At 33.9% G+C, this 20,463-nt stretch overlaps 1 protein-coding gene across 10 annotated transcripts in view; it reads left to right on the plus strand.

Annotated features, from left to right (window-relative positions):
• The window catches only part of TRIQK (triple QxxK/R motif containing), a 172,003-nt gene that overhangs the window by 65,149 nt on the left and 86,391 nt on the right, over positions 1-20,463 (plus strand). The gene's annotated exons all lie outside the window — the stretch shown is intronic.

A 20,463-nucleotide genomic window follows, 5' to 3' on the forward strand; every position in this document is an offset into this window, starting at 1 on the left:
TTTGCTGAGACAAACGCAGGAACTATATGATCACACCTACAAAATACTTTCCACACAACTAAAACTAGATTTGAGTAATTGGAAAAACATTAACTGCTCATGGGTAGGACGAGTCAATATAATAAAAATGACCGTACTACATAAACTTATCTACCTATTTAGTGCCATACCCATTGAATTTCCAAAAAAAACTTTTTACTAAACTAGAAAAAACCATAACAAAGTTCATTTGGAAGAGCAAAAGATCAAGGATATCCAAGGAAATAATGAAAAAAAATGCAAAGGAAGTTGGTCTTGCAGACCCAGATCTCAAATTATATTATAAAGCAGTAGTCATCAAAACAGTTTTGTACTGGCTAAGAGACTGAAAGGAGGATCAGTAGAATAGACTTGGGGTAACTGAACTCAGGAAGACAGTCTATGACAAACCCAAAGACCTCAGTTTTGGGGACAAAAATCCACTATTTAATAAAAACTGCTGGGAAAACTGGAAGTCAGTGTGGGAGAGATTAGGTTTGGATCAACACCTCACACCCCACACCAGGATGAACTCAGAATGGGTGAATGACTTGAGCGTAAAGAAAGAAACAATAAGTAAATTATGTGAACACAGAATAGTATACATGCCAGACCTTTGGGAAGGGAAAGATTTTAAAACCAAGCAAAACTTAGAAAGAGCCACAAATTGTAAAATAAATAATTTTGACTACATCAACTTAAAAAGTTTTTGTAAAAACAAAACCAATGTAACTAAAATCAGAAGGGTAGCAACAAATTGGGAAACAATCTTCATAAAAACCTCTGACAAAGGTTTAATTACTTAAATTTACAAAGAGCTAAATCAATTGTACACAAAATCAAGCCATTCTCTATTTGACAAATGGGCAAGGGGCATGAATAGGCAGTTTTCAGCTAAAGAAATAAGCACATGAAAAAGTGTTCTAAATCTCTGATAATTGGAGAGATGTGAATAAAAACAACTCTGAGGTATCACCTCACACCTAGCAGATTGGCTAACATGACAGCTATGGAAAGTAATGAATGTTAGAGGGCATGTGGCAAAGTTTGGACATTAGTTCATTACTGGTGGGGTTGTGAATTGATCCAACCATTCTGGAGGGCAATTTGGAACTATGCCCAAAGGGCGATAAAAGACTGTCTGCCCTTTGATCCATCCATAGCACTGCTGGGTTTGTACCCCAAAGAGATAATAAGGAAAAAGACCTGTACAAGAATATTCATAGCTGCGCTCTTTGTGGTGGCAAAAAACTGGAAAATGAGGTGATGCCCTTCAATTGAGGAATGGCTGAACAAATGTGGTATATGTTGGTGATAGAATAGTATTGTGCCCAAAGGAATAATAATGTGGAGGAATTCCATGGAGACTGTAACAATCTCCAGCAAGGGATGCAGAGTGAGAGGAGCAGAACCAGGAAAACATTGTACAAAGAGACTAACACACTGTGGTACAATCAAATGCAATGGACTTCTCCATTAATGTCAATGCAGTAAACAATCATTATCCACAAGCAGAGAACAATCACTATCCACATGCAGAGGACAAACTGTGGGAACAAAAACACCATAGAAAGGCAACTGCTTGAATACAGGGGCTGATTAGAAGTGAGTGGGGCTGGAGACTCTAAATGAATATCCTAGTGCAAATACCAACAACATGGAAATGGTTTCAGAAGAAGGACACATATGATAGCCAGTGGAATTGCGTGTCAGTTATCGTCGGCTAGGGGAGGGGTAGTGGGATGGGAGGAGGAAAAGAAAATGATTTTTGTATTCAATGAATAATGTTTGAAATTGACCAAATAAAATGTTTAAAGTGAAAAAAAAATTTAAAAATCTTTCTTTTCCCAAAGGTCTGACATGGATACTCAGCTAATTTACTTAGAATTTGCTTCTTTATTTTCAATTCATTCACCCATTCTGAGTTTATCTTGGTGTAGGGTGTATTATGTTGATCCAAACGTAATCTCTCCCACACTGTCTTCCAATTTTCCAAGCAGATTTTATCAAATAGTAGGTTTTGGTCCCAAAAACTGGGATCTTTGGGCTTATCATAGATTGTCTTGCTGAGGTCACTTACCCCAAGTCTATTCCACTAATCCTCTTTTCTGTCTCTTAGTCAATAACATATTGTTTTGATCACTACTGCTTTATAGAATAGTTTGAGATCTGCAAGGCCACCTTTGTTTGCATTCTTTTTCATTATTTTCCTGGATATTCTTGATCTTTTGTTCTTCCAAATGAACTTTGTTATGTTTTTTTCTAATTCAGTAAAAAAGGTTTTTGGTAGTTCGATGGTTATGGCACTAAATAAATAAATAAGTTTGAGTAGGATGGTCATTTTTATTATGTTAGCTCGTCCTACCCATGAGCAGTTAGTATTTTTCCAATTACTGAAATCTAGTTTTAGTTGTGTGGAAAGTGTTCTACAGAACACTTTATGTTGTGTACATATAGTTCCTGTGTTTGTCTTGGCTGATAGATTCCTAAGTATTTTATATTGTCTAGGGTGATTTTAAATGGAATTTCTCTTTCTAATTCTTGCTGCTGAGATGTGTTGGATATATATATATATATATATATATATATATATATATATATATATATATATATATATAAATGCTGATGACTTGTGTGGGTTTATTTTGTATCCTGCAACTTTGCTGAAGTTGTTGATTATTTCCACTAGTTTTTCAGTTGATTCTTTAGGATTCTTTAAATATCACCCACAAAGAGTAATAGCTTGGTCTCCTAATTGCCAGTTTTAATACCTTCAATTTCTTTTTCTTTTCTAATTGCTACAGCTAGTGTTTATAGTACAATGTTAAATAATAGAGGTGATAATGGGCATCCTTGTTTCACTCCTGATCTTATTGGGAATGCATCTAGTTTATCCCCATTGCAGATGATGTTTGCTGATGGTTTTAGATAGATACTGTTTATTATTTTTAGGAAAGATCCTTCTATTCCTATAATTACTAGTGTTTTCAATGAGAATGAGTGTTGTATTTTGTCAAAGGCTATTTCTGAGTCTATTGAAATAATTATGTGATTTTTGTTGGTTTGCTTATTGATATGGACAATTATGTGGATGGCTTACCTAATTATCAAACCATCCTTGCATTCTTGATATAAATCCCACCTGATCATAGTGAATAACCCTTGTGATGACTTGCTGGAGTCTTTTTGCTAGTATCCTATTTAAGATTTTTGCATTTGTGTTCATTAAGGAGATTGTTCTGTAGTTTTCTTTTTCTGTTTTTGACCTGCCTGGCTTTGGAATCAGTACTTTATTTGTGTTATAAAAGAAATTTGGTAGAACTCCCTTTTTGCTTATTATGTTAAATAATTTTTATAGTATTGGGTTTCGCTGTTCTTTGAATATTTATAGAATTCACTTGTGCATCTATCAGGGCCTGGGGATTTTTTCTTAGGGAGTTCTTGGATGGCTTATTCATTTTTTTTTCTGATATGGGATTATTGAAGAATTCTATTTCTTCTTCTGTTAATCTAGGCAATTTATATTTTTGTAAATACTTATCCAATATCACCTAGATTGGCATATGGTCTGTTTTCTTTCTCTTTTCAAAATACCAGCTTCTAGTCTTATTCATTAGTTCAATACTTCTTTTCGATTTTATTAATTTTCCCCTTAATTTTTAGGATCTCCAATTTAATTTTCTTCTAGGGATTTGTTCACTTTCAAGATTTTTGATTTGCAAGTCCAATTCATTGAATTCTGCCCTTACTCATTTATTTATATATGAACTCAAGGATATACATTTCCCCGTGTACTGCTTTGGCTGCATCCCATAAAGTTTGAAAGGATATCTCATCATTGCCATTGTTTTCAATAAAATTATTAATTTTTTCTATGATTTGTTCTCTAAATGATTTTGGCGAATCATATTATTTAATTTTCAAATACTTTTTGATTTGACTCTCCATGTCACCTTATTGATCATTATTTTTATTGCATTATGATCTGAAAAGTTTGCATTTATTATGTCTACTTCTCTGCATTTATTTGCCATACTTTTATGACCTAGTATATGGTCAGTATTTGTGAATGTACCATGTGCTGCTAAAAAGAAGGTGTATTCCTTTTATCCCTATTAATTTTTCTCCATATATCTATTAACTCTAATTTTTCCAAAATTACATTCATATCTCTTACCTCATCCTTGTTAATTTTTTTTTATTTGATTTATCTAAATGTGATAGTGGTAGGTTTAGGTGTCTCACTAGTATAGTGTTCCTATCTATTTCCTCCTTCATTTCCACTATTTTCTCCTTTAGAAATTTGGATGCTATACCATTTGGTGCATACATGTTGATTACTGATATTTCCTCATTGTCGATACTCCCTTTTATCAGTATGTATTATCTTCCCTATCCCTTTTAATCAGATTTTTTTTTTACTTTGGCTTTGTCAGATATCATGATTGCAACTCCTGCCTTCTTTCAATCAGTTGAGGCCCAACAGTTTTTGCTCCAACCTTCAATTCTAACCTTGTGAGTGTGTACCCTCCTCATGTGTGTTTCTTGTAGACAACATATGTTAGGATTTTGGATTCTAATCCATTCTTCTATTTGTTTTCATTTCATGGGTGAGTTCATCCCATTCACGTTCAATGTTTTGATTGTCACTTGCGTATTCCCCAGCATTTTGATATCCTCTCCTAGTTCTGTCCTTTTTCCTTTTGCTATATCCTTTTAAACCGGTGGTTTGCTTTTAATTAATCTCCCTAATCCCCTCCCTTAATATGCTTCCCTTCCTCGGCCCTCCATTTTTGTTTCCTTCTTTTTTTAGGGTCTGTTAAGTTCCCTCCCTCCTCTTTTTCCATCCCTTTTTGTACTCCCTCTCCCCCGAACCCCTTTTGTTTTCCCTTCTTACTTTCCCTGTAGGATGATAGAATTCATGATCCCAATAGATCTAGATGCTCTTCCCTCTCAGAATTGATTACACGGAGAGTAAGGTTAAAGAATTACCTATTAGTACTCTCTTCTCTCCTTCTAATAGTATTCTCCCCCTCTCCTTCCTGTGCGTATCTTTGTGATATGAAGATTATCCTGTTTATTTTATTTCTTCAAATATCTTTTGGTGCCATCTTTGATAACCCCCCTTTTTCTTTTTTTCATATCATCTTATCACAATTATTACCCCAATCTCTTCCTGTGAATGATTCTTCTATTTACTGTAATAGTGAATTTTATTTTTTAGAGTTAAAAATAACATTTCCCCATATATTAATATAAATAATTTGATCTCATTGTAGTCCTTAACAAATAAAGTTTGAATACAAAAACATTTTCCCCTTTTCCCTTTCTTATTTACCTTTCCATGTTTTCTTTGATCTTTTGTTTGGATATCAAAATTTCCACTTAGTTCTGGTATTTTCTTTACAAATGGTTGGAAATCTTCTATTTGTTGAATGCCCATACTTTCCCCTGGAAGTATATAGTCACTTTCCCCTGGAAGTATATAGTCAGTTTTGATGGATAGGTGATCCTTGGTTGAAGACCCAATTCTCTTGCCTTTCTAAATATCATGTTCCAAGCCTTGCGGTCATTTAGTATGGATGCTGCCAGGTCTTTTGTGATCCTGATTGGTGATCCTTGGTATCTGAATATTCTCTTTTTGGATTCTTGAAGCATTTTCTCCTTAGATTGAAAGATCTTTAATTTGGCATTTACATTCCTGGGAGTTGTCTTTTAAGGATTTAGTGTAGGGAGTGTTCTATGAACTCTTTCAATGTCTATTTTTCCCCTTTGTTCAAGAATATCAGGATAATTTCTTATAATATGATTTCAACATTTCTGTTTATTTATGGCTTTTCAGGTAGACCAATGATTTTCAAATTGTCTGTCCTTGATCTGTTTTCCTGATCTTTCATCTTTTCAGTGAGATATTTTATGTTTTCTTCTATTTTGTCAGTCTTTGAATTTGCTTTATTAATTCTTTCTGTTTTGCAAGATAATTGTCTTCCAATTGCCTAATTCTGGATTTTAAAGACTGGTTTTCCCTTTCAGTTTAGTTTGGTCTGTCCTGATTTTCATGAGTTCCAGCTGTTTCTCCAATTGGGAGTTCTTGTCCTTTAAACTGTTATTTTCTCTTTGAACTATTTCCCACTTTTTTGCAAGAAGTCTTCCATCATTTTTTTCCCATTTGAATTAGTTTATTTAGTCAATTTAGAATATTATTCCTTGGTTACAATAATCACATTATTTCCCTCCCTCCTCTACACTCACCCTTCCTGTCGTCCATGTGCAATTTTGTTGGTTATTACTTGTGTCCTTGATCAGAACCCTTTTTTCATGTTGTTGATGTTTGCACTAGGATGTTCAATTAGTCTACATCCCCAACTATATCCCTTCAATCCATGTATTCAAGAAGTTGTTTTCCTTTGGTGTTTTTACTCCCACAGTGTTTCCTCTGAATGTGATTAGTGGTTTTTCTTGTAGATTCTTCCTAATTGTTCAGGATCACTGCATTGACACTAATGGAGAAGTCCATTATGTTTGATTGTACCATAGTGTGTCAGTCTCTGTGTATAATATTTTCCTTGTGTAAACCCTGTGTAAAGTGATTTCCTTGTCACACTTGGTCTGCTCCTCTCACTCTGCATCACTTCATGGAGGTTGTTGCAGTCCCCATGGAATTCCTCCACTTTATTATTCCATTGAGCATAATAGTATTCCATCACCAATAGATACCACAATTTGTTCAGCTATTCCCCAATTGAAGGGCATCCCCTCATTTTCCAGTTTTTTGCCACTTCAAAGAGTGCAGCTATGTATATTTCTGTACATGTCTTTTTCCTTATTACCTCTTTGGGGTACAAACCCAGCAATGCTATGGCAGGGACATACAAAGGGCAGATAGTCTTTTATTGCCCTTTGGGCATAGTTCCAAATTGCCCTCCAGAATGGTTGGATCAATTCACAGCCCCACCAGCAATAAAATAATGTCCCAACTTTGCCACATCCCCTCCAACATTCATTACTTTCCATAGCTGTAATGTTGGCCAATCTGCTAGGTGTGAGGTGGTATCTCAGAGTAGTTTTGATTTGCATCTCTCCAATTATCAGAGATTTAGAACACTTTTTCATGTGCTTATTAATAGTTTTGATTTCTTTAGATGAAAACTGCCTATTCATGCCCCTTGCCCATTTGTCAATTGGAGATGGCTTGATTTTTTGTACAATTGAATTGATTTTTTGTATAATTTTGCTCTTTGTAAATTTGAGTAATTAAACCTTTGTCAGAGGTTTTTGTTATGAAGATTATTTCCTAATTTATTGCTTCCCTTCTAATTTTGGATGCATTAGTTCTCTTTGTACAAGAACTTTTTAATTTGATGTAATCAAAATTATTGATTTTTACATTTTGTGATTTTTTTTCTAGCTCTTTCTTGGTTTTTAAGTCTTTTCTTTCCCATAGAACTGACAATTATACTATTCTGTATTCACCTAATTAGAAAAAAAACATAACAAATATTTGGGCTTATCATAGACTGTCTTGCTGAGGTCATTCACCCCAAGTCTGTCCCACTGATCCTCCTTTCTATCACTTAGCCAGTATCAAATTGTTTTGATGACTACTGCTTTATAGTAGAGTTTGAGATCTGGGACTGCAAGTCCTCCTTCCTTTGCATTTTTTTTAATGGTTTCCCTGGGTATCCTTGATCTTTTGTTCTTACAAATAAAATTTGTTATATATTTTTTCTAATTCTGTAAAAAAAGTTTTTTGGTAGTTCAATGGCTATGACACTAAATAAGTAATTTAATTTGGGTAGGATTGTCATTTTTGGCTTCCATCTTTTTGTTAAGCTCCAATTTAAATTCTTCAAGAGCTTGTGGACAATATCCATTTTTTGGAAGGTTTTGGTGCATTAATTTGAATTTCCTATTCTATTTCCTCTGTAGCCTGGGTTTTTCCTCTATAAAAATTTTCCAGGTTCAACCCATTCTTCTTGTTTTTTTATTGGTGGAGGGAGGTTTTTGTTTCTCTGCACTATTTGCCATTACTGTGGTGTTTCCCTTTTTAGTCAGAAATCTGAGTGAGATGGGCAGGCTCTCTGTGTATGGAAGTAAGGAGCAAGGATTTTTCCTGAGACAAGCTCTCGAATCTCCTCAGCTTCTGCTGCTTCTTGACTTCTCTGTGCTATCTTCCTCGGACCACCCACAGTCTACACACTTCAGCCTGTTGGGGTTTCAGGTCTAGTTTTTCTCAGGGGTAGGTCTCTCATTGTCTTAGTCAGCTGCCAAGGACCTAGAGGTGCTCCTCACTCAATCTAGAGGTGCCCTTCGCTTACTCACTGATTCTGGCATTCGCTGGCTCTTACTCTGGGTTGAAGAGCTGCCTTGGAGGACACCTGCCTTTCCCTGAAGTACAGAGATCAATCTGTCAAAAACAACTTGGATAAGGTAAACCCAAGAATTTTTTCACCTGGGACTTTGAGTTTAGCTAGGAAGCCAACCCCAGGCTTTGGGTAAGGACTCAGTACATCTGCGAGTCTTGCATCCTCAACCTTTTAAAGACAATCTGAGGTAGCTAGGTAGTCAGAGATGTTTTGGGGGTCTAGATTATATTAGGGAGTGGATAAGAAGAGCTTAAGAAAACCATAAGAGCAAACCCTAAGAGGAGGAGCATGGATTGGTGGGAAGAGCCATATAAGTGTAGATTTAGAACCTTATTTAACATTTCCATACCCTCAATAACCTTTTTTTTTTTTAAATAATTGCAAGGGCTATGATGCTTCACTGACCTGGGAGTTTCCTAGTTATTTTTTTTTCCATTTCCAATTCCTCTAGGTCCTTTCCATTAAGCTCCTTTTTGAGATAGCTTTCTCTTTCACACCCTACTTCATAACCTAGGAGTCTTTTACCTCTGGTCATTCTCACACATACACTTTACATCCCCACCCCCTGCACGCACACCAGATAAAACCATTTTGTTTTTTCATTCTACATTTTCAGCTTTTCTCATCTGCAGAGCCTTTTTTAGTCAATCAAAAAGCATCCATTAGACATATTCCTTCTGCCAAGCCTTGTGCTAGGTGCTGAGGATACAATACTAAGAACTAAATAATTTCTATTTAAAAGGAACTTGAATTCTAATGTGGAAACAAGTAAATTTAAGGCAGTGTTGTAGAATAAGAATTTAATTAGCTAATTAACCTACTTAGATGTAAGGATTTAGTCTAAAGAAAGTCTTTTGAATTTTACTTTGGCTCCTGTAAGCAGAGAAAGAAAGAATTATCTGTGGTCACTTTAAAAGAATTGCTTGATAAGACAGATCTGGTCACTCTCTGAAGCTTACTTACTTTGAGCAGGTGGCTGGAGATTTCGCTCTGATCAATCTGTGACTTTGGAGAATTGGAGAAACATCTTTTCATCTGAAGAATATTGGTTGGAGTGAGTGCTTTTCTTGAAGAGAGAGAAAAGCAGCCAAGAGGGGGAACTGCTTCCTCTCACTGAAGCAGCATCAGTTTCAGGCACCCTATTGAGAAGAGACTAATCCTAACTGTCATTTATTGACAACTAGTTGAGGAAGCTGGTGAAATTTTATAGATAATTTAAGAGAAGTATATATATTTAAGAGAATTTTATATATTTAAGATCATCTATTAGGATAACTTTAGTTAAATATATTTAATCTTTAGATAGTAAGGATAGATCAGTGTAGGTTCACCCTGGTGAACAAAGAAGCAGTCCCTTGTGGGACAGAGGAGATCTGGGTTATAGCTAGAAATCTTAATGTTAGATTTAATAGATCGTACTCTATTTCTACCTTTCTCTTAATTATAAATAAAAAGGAGTTGGATTAAGCTGCATCCAGCAAATTCATCAATCGTCTTCAATTAGAGCTCCCTGATATCATTAGGCTAAAAATATCAAGTGGCCATCAATATCAATATCTCAATAAGATCAATATTATACATAATAGTAGCTAGATGCAAAGTAGTTAAGAAGGAGGTACACTAACAGTTTCAGGGTAGTACTTAGAATCCTCTCCCTATTATATTACTGTATCTGGGAAAAAGAATTAAATATAGCTTTATTTTGAAGCTTTTTAAAAATTTCTTCAGTTCTTAGTACTCTTCCTGCCTCTCCTTTACTGTATTTTGTACCTAGCCAGATTCTTACCTGATATTCTCAAATTATCACATATTTATAACTTAGGTTCCTAGAATCGACTGCTTACTGCTATGCCTCAGATTTCTGGGGGTATCCCTGAGAGTTTGGAAATGACTTCTGTATTATTTGGAAAATTGTGAAGGAACCAAAGTTGCCAGATATTTGGGGAATAAATATAAAGTAACACCACTTCCTTCCTCTCCTTTCCCAAGTTGTGCTGTTAACAAATGGGAGTCAGTTCTGACTGGATTGAAAGGGTAAGTAAAATTCCCCTCATACTTCCTTCTTTAAATGATACTCTTTGAAGTTCCCCTCCTAACACATTGAATCTGATTGAAGTCTCCAGTAAAACTCAAGATGTTTATTTATTTAGGTTAAAAGGGTTGAAGAGTAATGAGAACAGAGGAAAAAGGAAATCCCTAGCTATTTCCCTATACAGATGGTCCAAAGGGGTTTGAATCCTCTTTAGAATAAGCTCTGGGTTTCCTCTAAGGGAAAAAAGTCTTTATCCTAAAGGTGTCTTCAGTTTAAAGATGAGATCTTCTGTTGCTCAGGCAAAAAGAATCAAAAGATGTGTATCCTCACAGCAAAGGGTAGTTACCTCTCCCTTCAGCTCATGGAGCAAAGAACCTTTCAGCTTCCCAACAGCTGCCTTTTTGAGCTTGGCTGGAAAGTTCAATACCATCCCCTGATGGTATCTGAGTTCCATCTCCCCTTCCCCTGAGATAGTCTTTCAAATTCAATCTTTCCATTGCTTCTGGTCTTTCCCTCTTATACATTTCCTAGTACTGTTGTAACGATAATTTGGTTGATGGTATTAATTGGTCTTAAGGAAACTACTACTTGTGAACAGATGAGTGAGAAAAGGTAGGAGTCCATGTAGAATAACTCCTATTGTACTCTCTCACTCTTTCTTCCTGTGTTGTGGTAAAAGACTGTATAATTCAGGAAAATGTGGTTCCCTCGTGGAAAGCCAGTATTGGTGAGTTGAAGGGGGATCTCCCCTAAAAGATGATGGTGAGGGTACCCCCAAAATACCCAGGCACCAACCACTCAGGAAGACAAGCTCCCCCTCACTTCCTCCGCTGACTCAGTGGACAGGGGATCCTGACCAGCACTCAACAATGACTGATCGGTAACCTCAGAGAGTTGGCCTTTTCAAAGCTTCTTGAACCAATCCCTTTTCTCAATCTGACTGCAATTTGAATAATTTAATAACACTGAAAGTGGGGGGGGGTCGGTTTGAGGTTATTAGTGTCTCTAACTCTAAGTCCCAATGAGGCCCTTCTTTCTGATTGCTTCAGAGCAAAATCAGGAATTCACCTCCCTTGCCTGCTATCTCTCAATCTAAATTAAAATATTTGGGATTAAGGCAAGAGTAAGGCAGATGGTATTAGACTGGGGGAAAGCCCGGCTCCACTGCCATAGAGTCTGTGGCCCCCAAAGTTCTGACAGGACCTGAATTTCCTCTTCAGTTGTTGTCAGAGGTATCTGGATGTTGTAAACTCCTTTTTATGAAAGGTCTCAAGGCTGTTTCTCTGGGATATCTATCAATTGGCTTTTGTCTGACTTCCAACAAAATGAGAAACCTCTTCTCACCTTGAAATCAAATCTCAAAAGCCCAGACTTCCTCTTGGAATTCTCCCAGATCACTGTTCTTCTCCCATGGTCCTCCTCTTCCAATGATCTTCATCTGCCAATCATGTCTTCTTCCAATGTTCCATTCTTACCTTTGCATGCTGCTCTTACACTGTTAACTACACTACCCATTCTGCTACTTTCCCTATCTCCTTCCCCATACAGTCCAACATCACTGAAAAGGCATCCTTCCAGCTCTGACCTTTAGTGAAAGTATTTATAGCATTATCTGATCTAGTGGTATAATAATAGTCTTTCTTATATTAAAAAAGAAGGAAGAAAGGAAGGAAGGAAGGAAGGAAGGAAGGAAGGAAGGAAGGAAGGAAGGAAGGAAGGAAGGAAGGAAGGAAGGAAGGAAGGAAGGAAGGAAGGAAGGAAGGAAGAAAGGAAGGAAGGAAGGAAACAAGGAAGCAAGGAAGGACAGATGGAAGAGTGAGCTTTACTGGGTTAACCCAGTGATCTACCCAACTTAGTAACAAACAGGAATAGGAAAGGATGTTTTGTTTGTGATGTCACATGAAAAGCTTAAGAATACATTCCAGATATTGGTAGTTCATCCTAAACACTTGTAGAAAATAAACTATATTTAGGAGACTTCCAGGTTAAATGGCTGCAGTGTAGATGCAGGGCTCTTCCTCTCCTCATCACCTACCAATATAGACTACCACAAAGGGCCAAAAACACCAAATTCATATCAATTAACGGACTCCACAGTATGTCACAGCATTGAAGGTACATGGGATTTGGCTTTTTCCACACGATAAGGGGTTAAAATAGCTTTCAGCAAAACTCGAACTGATCAATCATCCCCCAACCCATCTTTGGAGCCAGAGTCAGAGACAGCTCATGCTAGAATCAGCAAGTGGCATCATGAGACCCCTGCAGGCTGAAGAGCACAGAGATAGCAAAGACAAGGGTGGCAAACAGTAGAAGTTGGAGGGACATGAGAGGTAGCCTCAGGCAAAAACCATGCTCTTTAGCTCCATACACAGAGATCCTGCCCTTCTCACTCAGACTTCTCACTAGAAAGGGAAGGAAAAACCAGCATAGTGATGGCAAACAATTCCCAGGAAAAACAACTTCCAAACACCTAGAAGAACAAGAAGAAGCTTTGACTCTGGATAATTTTCATGAAGAAAAAAATCCATACTAACAAAACAGCAGAAGATGACAAATAAGCAAACACATCCAAACCTTCTTTAAAAAATGGAAATTGGCCACAAGCTCTTGAAGAATTTGAATCGGAGCTTATGAGAAAGATGGAAGAGTTTTGACAAGAAAAGTGGGAAATAGTTCAAAAAGAAAACAAAAGTTTAAAAGACAGGAACTCTCAATTGGATACCAAAATTAAATTGCTGGAAGCCATGGAAAATAGGATAGATCAAACCAAAAAATAGAGATAATTTAGAAGCATTCCCAATAAGATCAGGAGTTGAAACAAGCATGCTCATTGAAGGTATTACAATAGATAATGAGGAGACTAAGGTATCACTGTGCAGATGATAATTTACCCCTTACAATGGTCTACTTAAAGAATCCTAGAGAATCAACTAAAAATCTAGACGAAATAATCGGCAACTTTAGCAAAGTTGCAGGATACGAAATAAACTCACACAAGTCATCAGCATTTCTATATATTTCCAACATATCTCAGAAGCAAGAATTAGAAAGAGAAATTCCATTTAAAATCACCCTAGACAATATAAAATACTTAGGAATCTATCTGTCCAGACAAACACAGGAACTATTTGAACACAACTACAGAACACTTTCCACAGAATTAAAACTAGACTAAATAATTGAAAAAAAAAAACAAACATTAATTGCTCATGGGTAGGATGAGCTAATATAAAAAAATGACAATCCTACCCAAATTAATTCACTCGTTTATTGCCATATGCATCAAACTACCATGAAACTTTTGTACTGAATTAGAAAAATAACTATAACAAAGTTCATTTAGAAGAACCAAAAATCAAGAATATCAAGGGAAATAATGAAAAAAAAAATGTGAAGGAAGGTGGACTAGCAGTACCATATCTCAAACTATACTATCAAGCAGTAATCATCAAAACAATATGGTACTGGCTAAGAAACAGAAGGGAGGATCATTGGAATAGACTTGGGGTAAGTGACCTCAGCAAGACAGTCTATGATAAACCTAAAAATTCCAGCTTTTAGGACAAAAATTCACTATTTGATAAAAACTGCTGGGAAAATTAGAAAATAGTATTGGAGAAATTAGGTTTAGATCAACATCTCATACCCTACACCTAGATAAACACAGAATGGGTTTATCTTGAATATAAAAAGGAAATTGTAAGTAAATTAGGTAAACACAGAATGTGTATGACAAGTATGCTTGTCAGATTTTTGGGAAAGGAAAAATTTTAAGACCAAGGAAGAGTTAGAAAAATTACAAAATGTAACATAAATAATTTTGATTACATTAAATTAAAAAAATTGTACAAACAAAACCAAAAAGCAATAACCAATGCAATGAAAATTAGAAGGGAAGCAACAAATTAGGAAAAAAATCTTCATAACAAAAAACTCTAACAAAAGTCTAATTACTCAAATTTATAAAGAGTTAAATCAGTTGTACAAAAAATCAAGCCATTCCCCAATCGGTAAATGGGCAAGGGACATGAATAGGCAGTTTTCATAAAAAGAAATAAAAACTATTAATAAGCACATGAAAAAGTGTTCTAAATCTCTTATAATCAGAGAGATGAAAATCAAAACAACTTGGAGGTATCACTTCACACATGGCTAACATGACAGCAACAGAAAGTAATGAATGCTGGAGGGAATGTGCTAAGTTGTGACATTAATTCATTGCTGGTAGAGTTGTGAATTAATCCAGCCATTCTGGATGGCAATTTGAAACTATGCCTATAGGATGCTAAAGGACTGCCTACCCTTTGATCCAGCAATAGCACTGCTGGGTTTGTACCCCAAAGAGATAATAAAGAAAAAGACTGAATATTCATAGCTGTGCTCTTTGTGGTAGCAAAAAATTGGAAAAGGAGGGGATGCCCTTCAATTGGGGAATGGCTGAACAAATTGTGGTATCTGATGGTGATGGAATACAATTGTGCTCAAAGGAATAATAAACTGGAGGAATTCCATGTGAACTGGAATGACCTCCAGGAATTGATGCATGAAAGGAGCAGAACCAGGAGAACATTGCACAGAGACTGAAACACTGTGGTACAATTGAATGTAATGGACTTCTCTACTATCAGCAATGCAAGGATCTAAGACAATTCTGAGGGACTTATGAGATAGAATGCTATTTATATTCAGAGGAAGAACTGTCGTAATAGAAGCACAGAAGAAAAACAACTGTTCAATTGCACGGGTCTATGGGAAATATGATTGGGGATATAGACTCTAAATGATCAATCACCCTTGTGATCAATGGTATGAAAATGGGTCTTGATCAATGACAAATGTAAAACCCTGTGGTTTGTGGAAGGGTTGGAAAAAGAATATGAATCTTGTAACCGTGGGAAAATATTCTAAATTAATTAATTAAATAACATTTTCCAAAAAAATAAAGAATAAAGAAATGAAAAATAAACCATATTTAGAGTGTTTTTTGGTATTAAATTTAATAAATTGCTGCTCAATGCTATTAAGTTATTTGTTTTTTACTTGCCTCCAAACTTTCTCTTTCAATCCTATGGTGTAGTATCTTGGGATTTGAAAAATGCATTCTATTTATCTGGCTTTCTATGACATTATAGTACATATTTCTCTCATATATCCTTTTAACATTTGACTTTAAATTTTAGTCTTGAAGTACTCACTATACAATGTAATTGCCCCTCAAATGGTAACACATTGAACCATTAGTAGTCAGCCAATTAACACATCAAAGGTTATTAATTTATTTGATTGTTTTCTAACATACCAGTTAATTAAGAATGAAAAGGGATGGAAAAAAGAATTATAATAGCTTCCTTTAAAATATTAATCTTTTGCTTTTATATTCCCTATATTACCCATTGTATCCTTACATTTTATACCAGAGATCCATCCCTTACAACAACAAATATTTAAAAAGAAAAGAGAAAAAAATAATTCACTAAAATCTATCAACACATAGAAACAAATCTGACTTATATTTAGTACTCTATATCTGTACCTCTCTAGGGAAATAGGAGGGAGATGGCTATCTATTTCTCATATTTGGGGCTAAATTGATTCTTTATAATTTCTGCAATATTCATTTTCAATTGTTCTTTGGTTCAATGTTCTGCTTACATTGCTGTAATAATTCGTTTCCTGGCACTGTATAAACTGCACTTTGTATCAGTTCATATAAGTACTTCTAAACTTTTCTGTATTTATTATATTTGTTGCTTCTTGCAACCTAGGTAAAATTTCATTGCCTTCCTATACCACGGTTTGTTTACTTATTCACCAATTAGTGGAATTCTGTTTCCAGTTCTTTGCTACCAATTCAAATGTGCCACTGTAAATATTTTAGTGTATATGAAAGTTTTCTTTTTGTCAATTAAATTATTGCGGTATATACCTAGCTATGTAATTTCTGATCCTGCCCTTCTAAATTATTTATGATATCACTTTCATTGTCTAGATTATATCCAAATATATAATATGGAGTTTATCTTGGTGAGATGTTGGTTTATACCTACTTTCTGCCAGACTGGTTTCCAGGATTCCCTAAGTTTTTGTTGACTATTAACCTCTCCCTTTAATAGCTAGGATCTTTGGGTTTATTACCAATAGGTTACAGGATTTGTTTCTGTATATCTTGTACTATTTCTTAACCAATATCAAATAATTTTTTTTATGATTGTCGCTTGGTAGTACAGTTTGAGATCTGATACTGAGAAAAGTCTTCTTTCCTAAATATTTTTTCATTATATCTTTTGAGAATCTTGACCTTTTCTTTCTCAAAAGTAAATTTTATTTTTCTAGCTGTAAAATATAATTGGCATGGCACTGACTAAATAAATTTAGGTTGTATCATCCTTATAATATTGGCTTGGCTTGCCCAGGAATAATAACCCTCAAATTATTTGGATCTATCTTTATTTGTATAGGCTGTTTTATAGTTGTATTTATACAATTCCTATATATGTATGTCTTGACAAGTAGAATCCTTAATATTGTGTGCTTTCTATAGTTATTTTAAATGGAATTTATATCTCTTTCTAATAGATATTATTGGTAATATACACAAACAATTATAATTTATGTGTTTTATTTTATTTCCTACAACTTTGCTGAAGTTAATTGCTCTGGCTAATTTTTAGTTAATTCTTTAGGACAGAGGTGTAAAACTCATCCTGAGAGAGAGAGAACCTGAACCACATTAAAATACAATAGACAAATGTTTAAGAAAATAAATAAAAATGCAAATACAATAAATCATACATTATGTTAATTTGGTGTTTCTAAGTTGGTGTTTCTATTTGATATCATTACTCTATAGTTGTCTATATTAACTATAATTTCTGCAAAAAACTAATTTAGTTTTCTCTTTGTGTACACTTATTTTCTCATTTTCTTTTTCTTTGCTATAGCTAGCAATTCTGGCATTATACTGAGTAGGAATGATTATAATTAACAACCTGGATTTTCCCCTAATCTTATTGGAAAGGCCTCTAGTTTATCAGAGTTTCAGATAAAACTAGGTTTTAAAAAAAATACTACTTATCATATTAAAGAAAGATTCATTTATTCCTTTCCTATGTTTTCTAGTGTTTTAACATGAATGATATATCTTGTCAAAACATTATGCAAAAATCATATCATAATTTTTTGTGTTTTTCTTGACGTTGCTCTGGACAGCTATGTTTTCTTAATATTGAATAAACCTTGTATACCAGTTATAATTTCCAACTAGTCATAGTTAATAATGTTTGTGATATGACACTATTTTCTCCTTACTAATACTTTATTGGACATTTCTACAATGTTATTCATTAGATACGTTGTTCTGTGTTTTTTCTCTTATTTTACATATATATAAATAAAAAATCAATGTTATATATATGTATATAACAATGATTTATTTTTGGTTGTTTTTTAAATGTTTGAAATAATTAACTTAAAATTTTATATGATTCTGAGTGTCATTTTATCCCCTTTAGCCACTCATATATAGTTTGTTTGATTTCTATTTTAAGTTCTCTAATGTTTCATTAATGTGGAAATATTATGTTTTTCTAGATACATATCATTTTGATTTATATTATCATTTTTTAAATTTGCCCTTTAGAAATGTTAGCTATTATTTCTTTTGTGTGTGGGTGGTTTTTTCCTCAGTTTCTCCTCTGATTTCTGCATATACTCCCTTTCCTTTAACTTTAATTTTTACAAATTTGCATGTCATCCTTTCACAGGGTATAGCTATTATTCTCTAGATTGTTTTAGTTTTAGGATATATTGAGTTGGATGTAGCAAGCATTCTAACTGCTTTTTCAAGTAGTCAGTATCTAAATCTCAAGATGTTCATGATCACATAGGATGTTGAAAGAATTTCTTAAATTCATTTTTTATTATTTAAAAAATATCAAATACATTGCTATCTTATTTTGGAATGTAACTTTGTCTTTCATTGGATAGAGACACACCACCACAATCTTATTTTGGACATTGTTGATACAAGAAATAGAAATGATAACTCACAATCCCTGTCTTTGTTCTTCAGGATTATGTTAATTTTAATATCCTTTGATGGGAATTTAAGTATATACATCTGAATTATGTACTTTATCTAGAAGTAGGAAAGGCATAAATGTTTTAAGTTTCTTTAGTCATTTTTCTATATTTTTTGTAAAGTAAATTAAAAACTTGCTAAATAGGAATCTCTTTTTCAGTGTTGTTTTCAAACACTAGAGATATTTTTCTAGAAAATATATATCATGTTTTGTAAAAATTGTGTTACTGAAATAGTAATCTATAATAATAATTTAACCTTAAAATTATAACCAATGAGTATATTGATAACTGATAAAAATATTTTAACAGCAAAAATAAGCTAACCAAATGATTTTAGGTGTCTCACTCTATTTTAAATTGAACATTTTTTATTTTTAAAACTTACTGGTTTTCTTTTCTTTAGAAATCTATAATAGTTACATATGAAATTGTTACTACAATAAACTTCATAAATGATAACTTAGCTCTTATTAATCCATAGTTTAGTTTATCTTTGGCTCATAGCAAGTTACTTCCTCTGGAAATGTTATATTCTTTATAAGGGAAGGTGCTGCTCCACAGTTCCTAGAGAATTAAATTGTGAAAACAATCTTGGTTTTATACATACTAATATTGTTATTTTATTCCCTTTTCACTTCTATCACAACACATTTTAAATTGTGGCTGATCTTTTATGCAAATAGATGTCTTATTAGACATTGTGGCTGTATGTGCTAATGTCTCCACGGGTTTCTTGGGAGTTTGCTATCCAACCATCAAAGTAGTAGAAATAAATGATGATTACCACATAGCTTTGAAGAACAAAGAAAAGTCACAACATTTTAGAGGTTCTAGATATCTGATGCACTGACAGTTTGAACTATACAGATAAACAAGGGGGTTTCTGTGACTAACTTTAAATAGCCTTCAGTGATTTTTTTTTTCATAAAAAGAAAATAATTTTGCTTATATCCTAATTTAGTACCCATAATGAAAATTAAATACTTTTCACTATTAACAGTTTCTATAATGGTAACAATAATGATAACAGTAAGTATTTATTACATTTTGATGTTCTTTGTTTATTTTTAATAAAATTATATTTTGTATTTGGGTTTTGAAAGTGATACATAATCTTATTTACAGAGGGCTATAGAAAATTGAGAAAAAGAAGGAAAAAGAAAATAAAGAAAAAACTAAAGAAACTGAACTCTGTTTATTTTGTTCTGCAAGTTTCTGTTGAATTCAATTTTCAATTATCACCTTAGTATAAATATTAGATTTAAAAGCTCTGCAATTTTAAATAGAAATATATATATGTATATATGTATGCATGTATGTATGCATGTATGTATGTATATATTAAGAAAACTGAAGTACTAGCATGGAGGTAGGTTTCAGTTGTCAAGATTAAAGCAATGAAACCCAAATTTTGGCATGTGTTATGAAAATGCAAAAGCTTCAAAGACCAATCCTGTGACAGTTTGTATCTTTCATCCAGGGACTTAGGTCTAGTTAGGATCATAAGAAGATTGGATGTCAGTATTTTTCATTTTTCACCATCATAACTAACAGAAGTTAAATAAAAATACCTTTTGATATGTTTGAAATAACAATTTTAGTTACTATTTATGAAGCTCTTTAATGTTTACAATGCCCTTTATATAATATTATCTTACTTGACCATCACAACAATTATTATACTAATTTTATAAATAAGGAAACTGAAGCTAAAAGACTCGCTAAGTAACTAACCCCTGCTAGACCTAATACCCTAGAGTCTCTCTCTTTCTCTCTCTCTCTCTCTCTCTCTCTCTCTCTCTCTCTCTCTCTCTCTCTTTCATTTGACATTCAATAAAATACCACATAAACTGTCCATGCTGTAGGAAAAAAAGTGTAAATAATTTTTCGGCATTGCTTACAAAGATATCCCATAGACAATTTTATTTCATATGTGAAATATTTTTAATTTTTTAATGTTTT

This window comes from Monodelphis domestica, chromosome 3 (genome assembly GCF_027887165.1).
Source record: "Monodelphis domestica isolate mMonDom1 chromosome 3, mMonDom1.pri, whole genome shotgun sequence".
NCBI classification, from domain to species: domain Eukaryota; kingdom Metazoa; phylum Chordata; class Mammalia; order Didelphimorphia; family Didelphidae; genus Monodelphis; species Monodelphis domestica.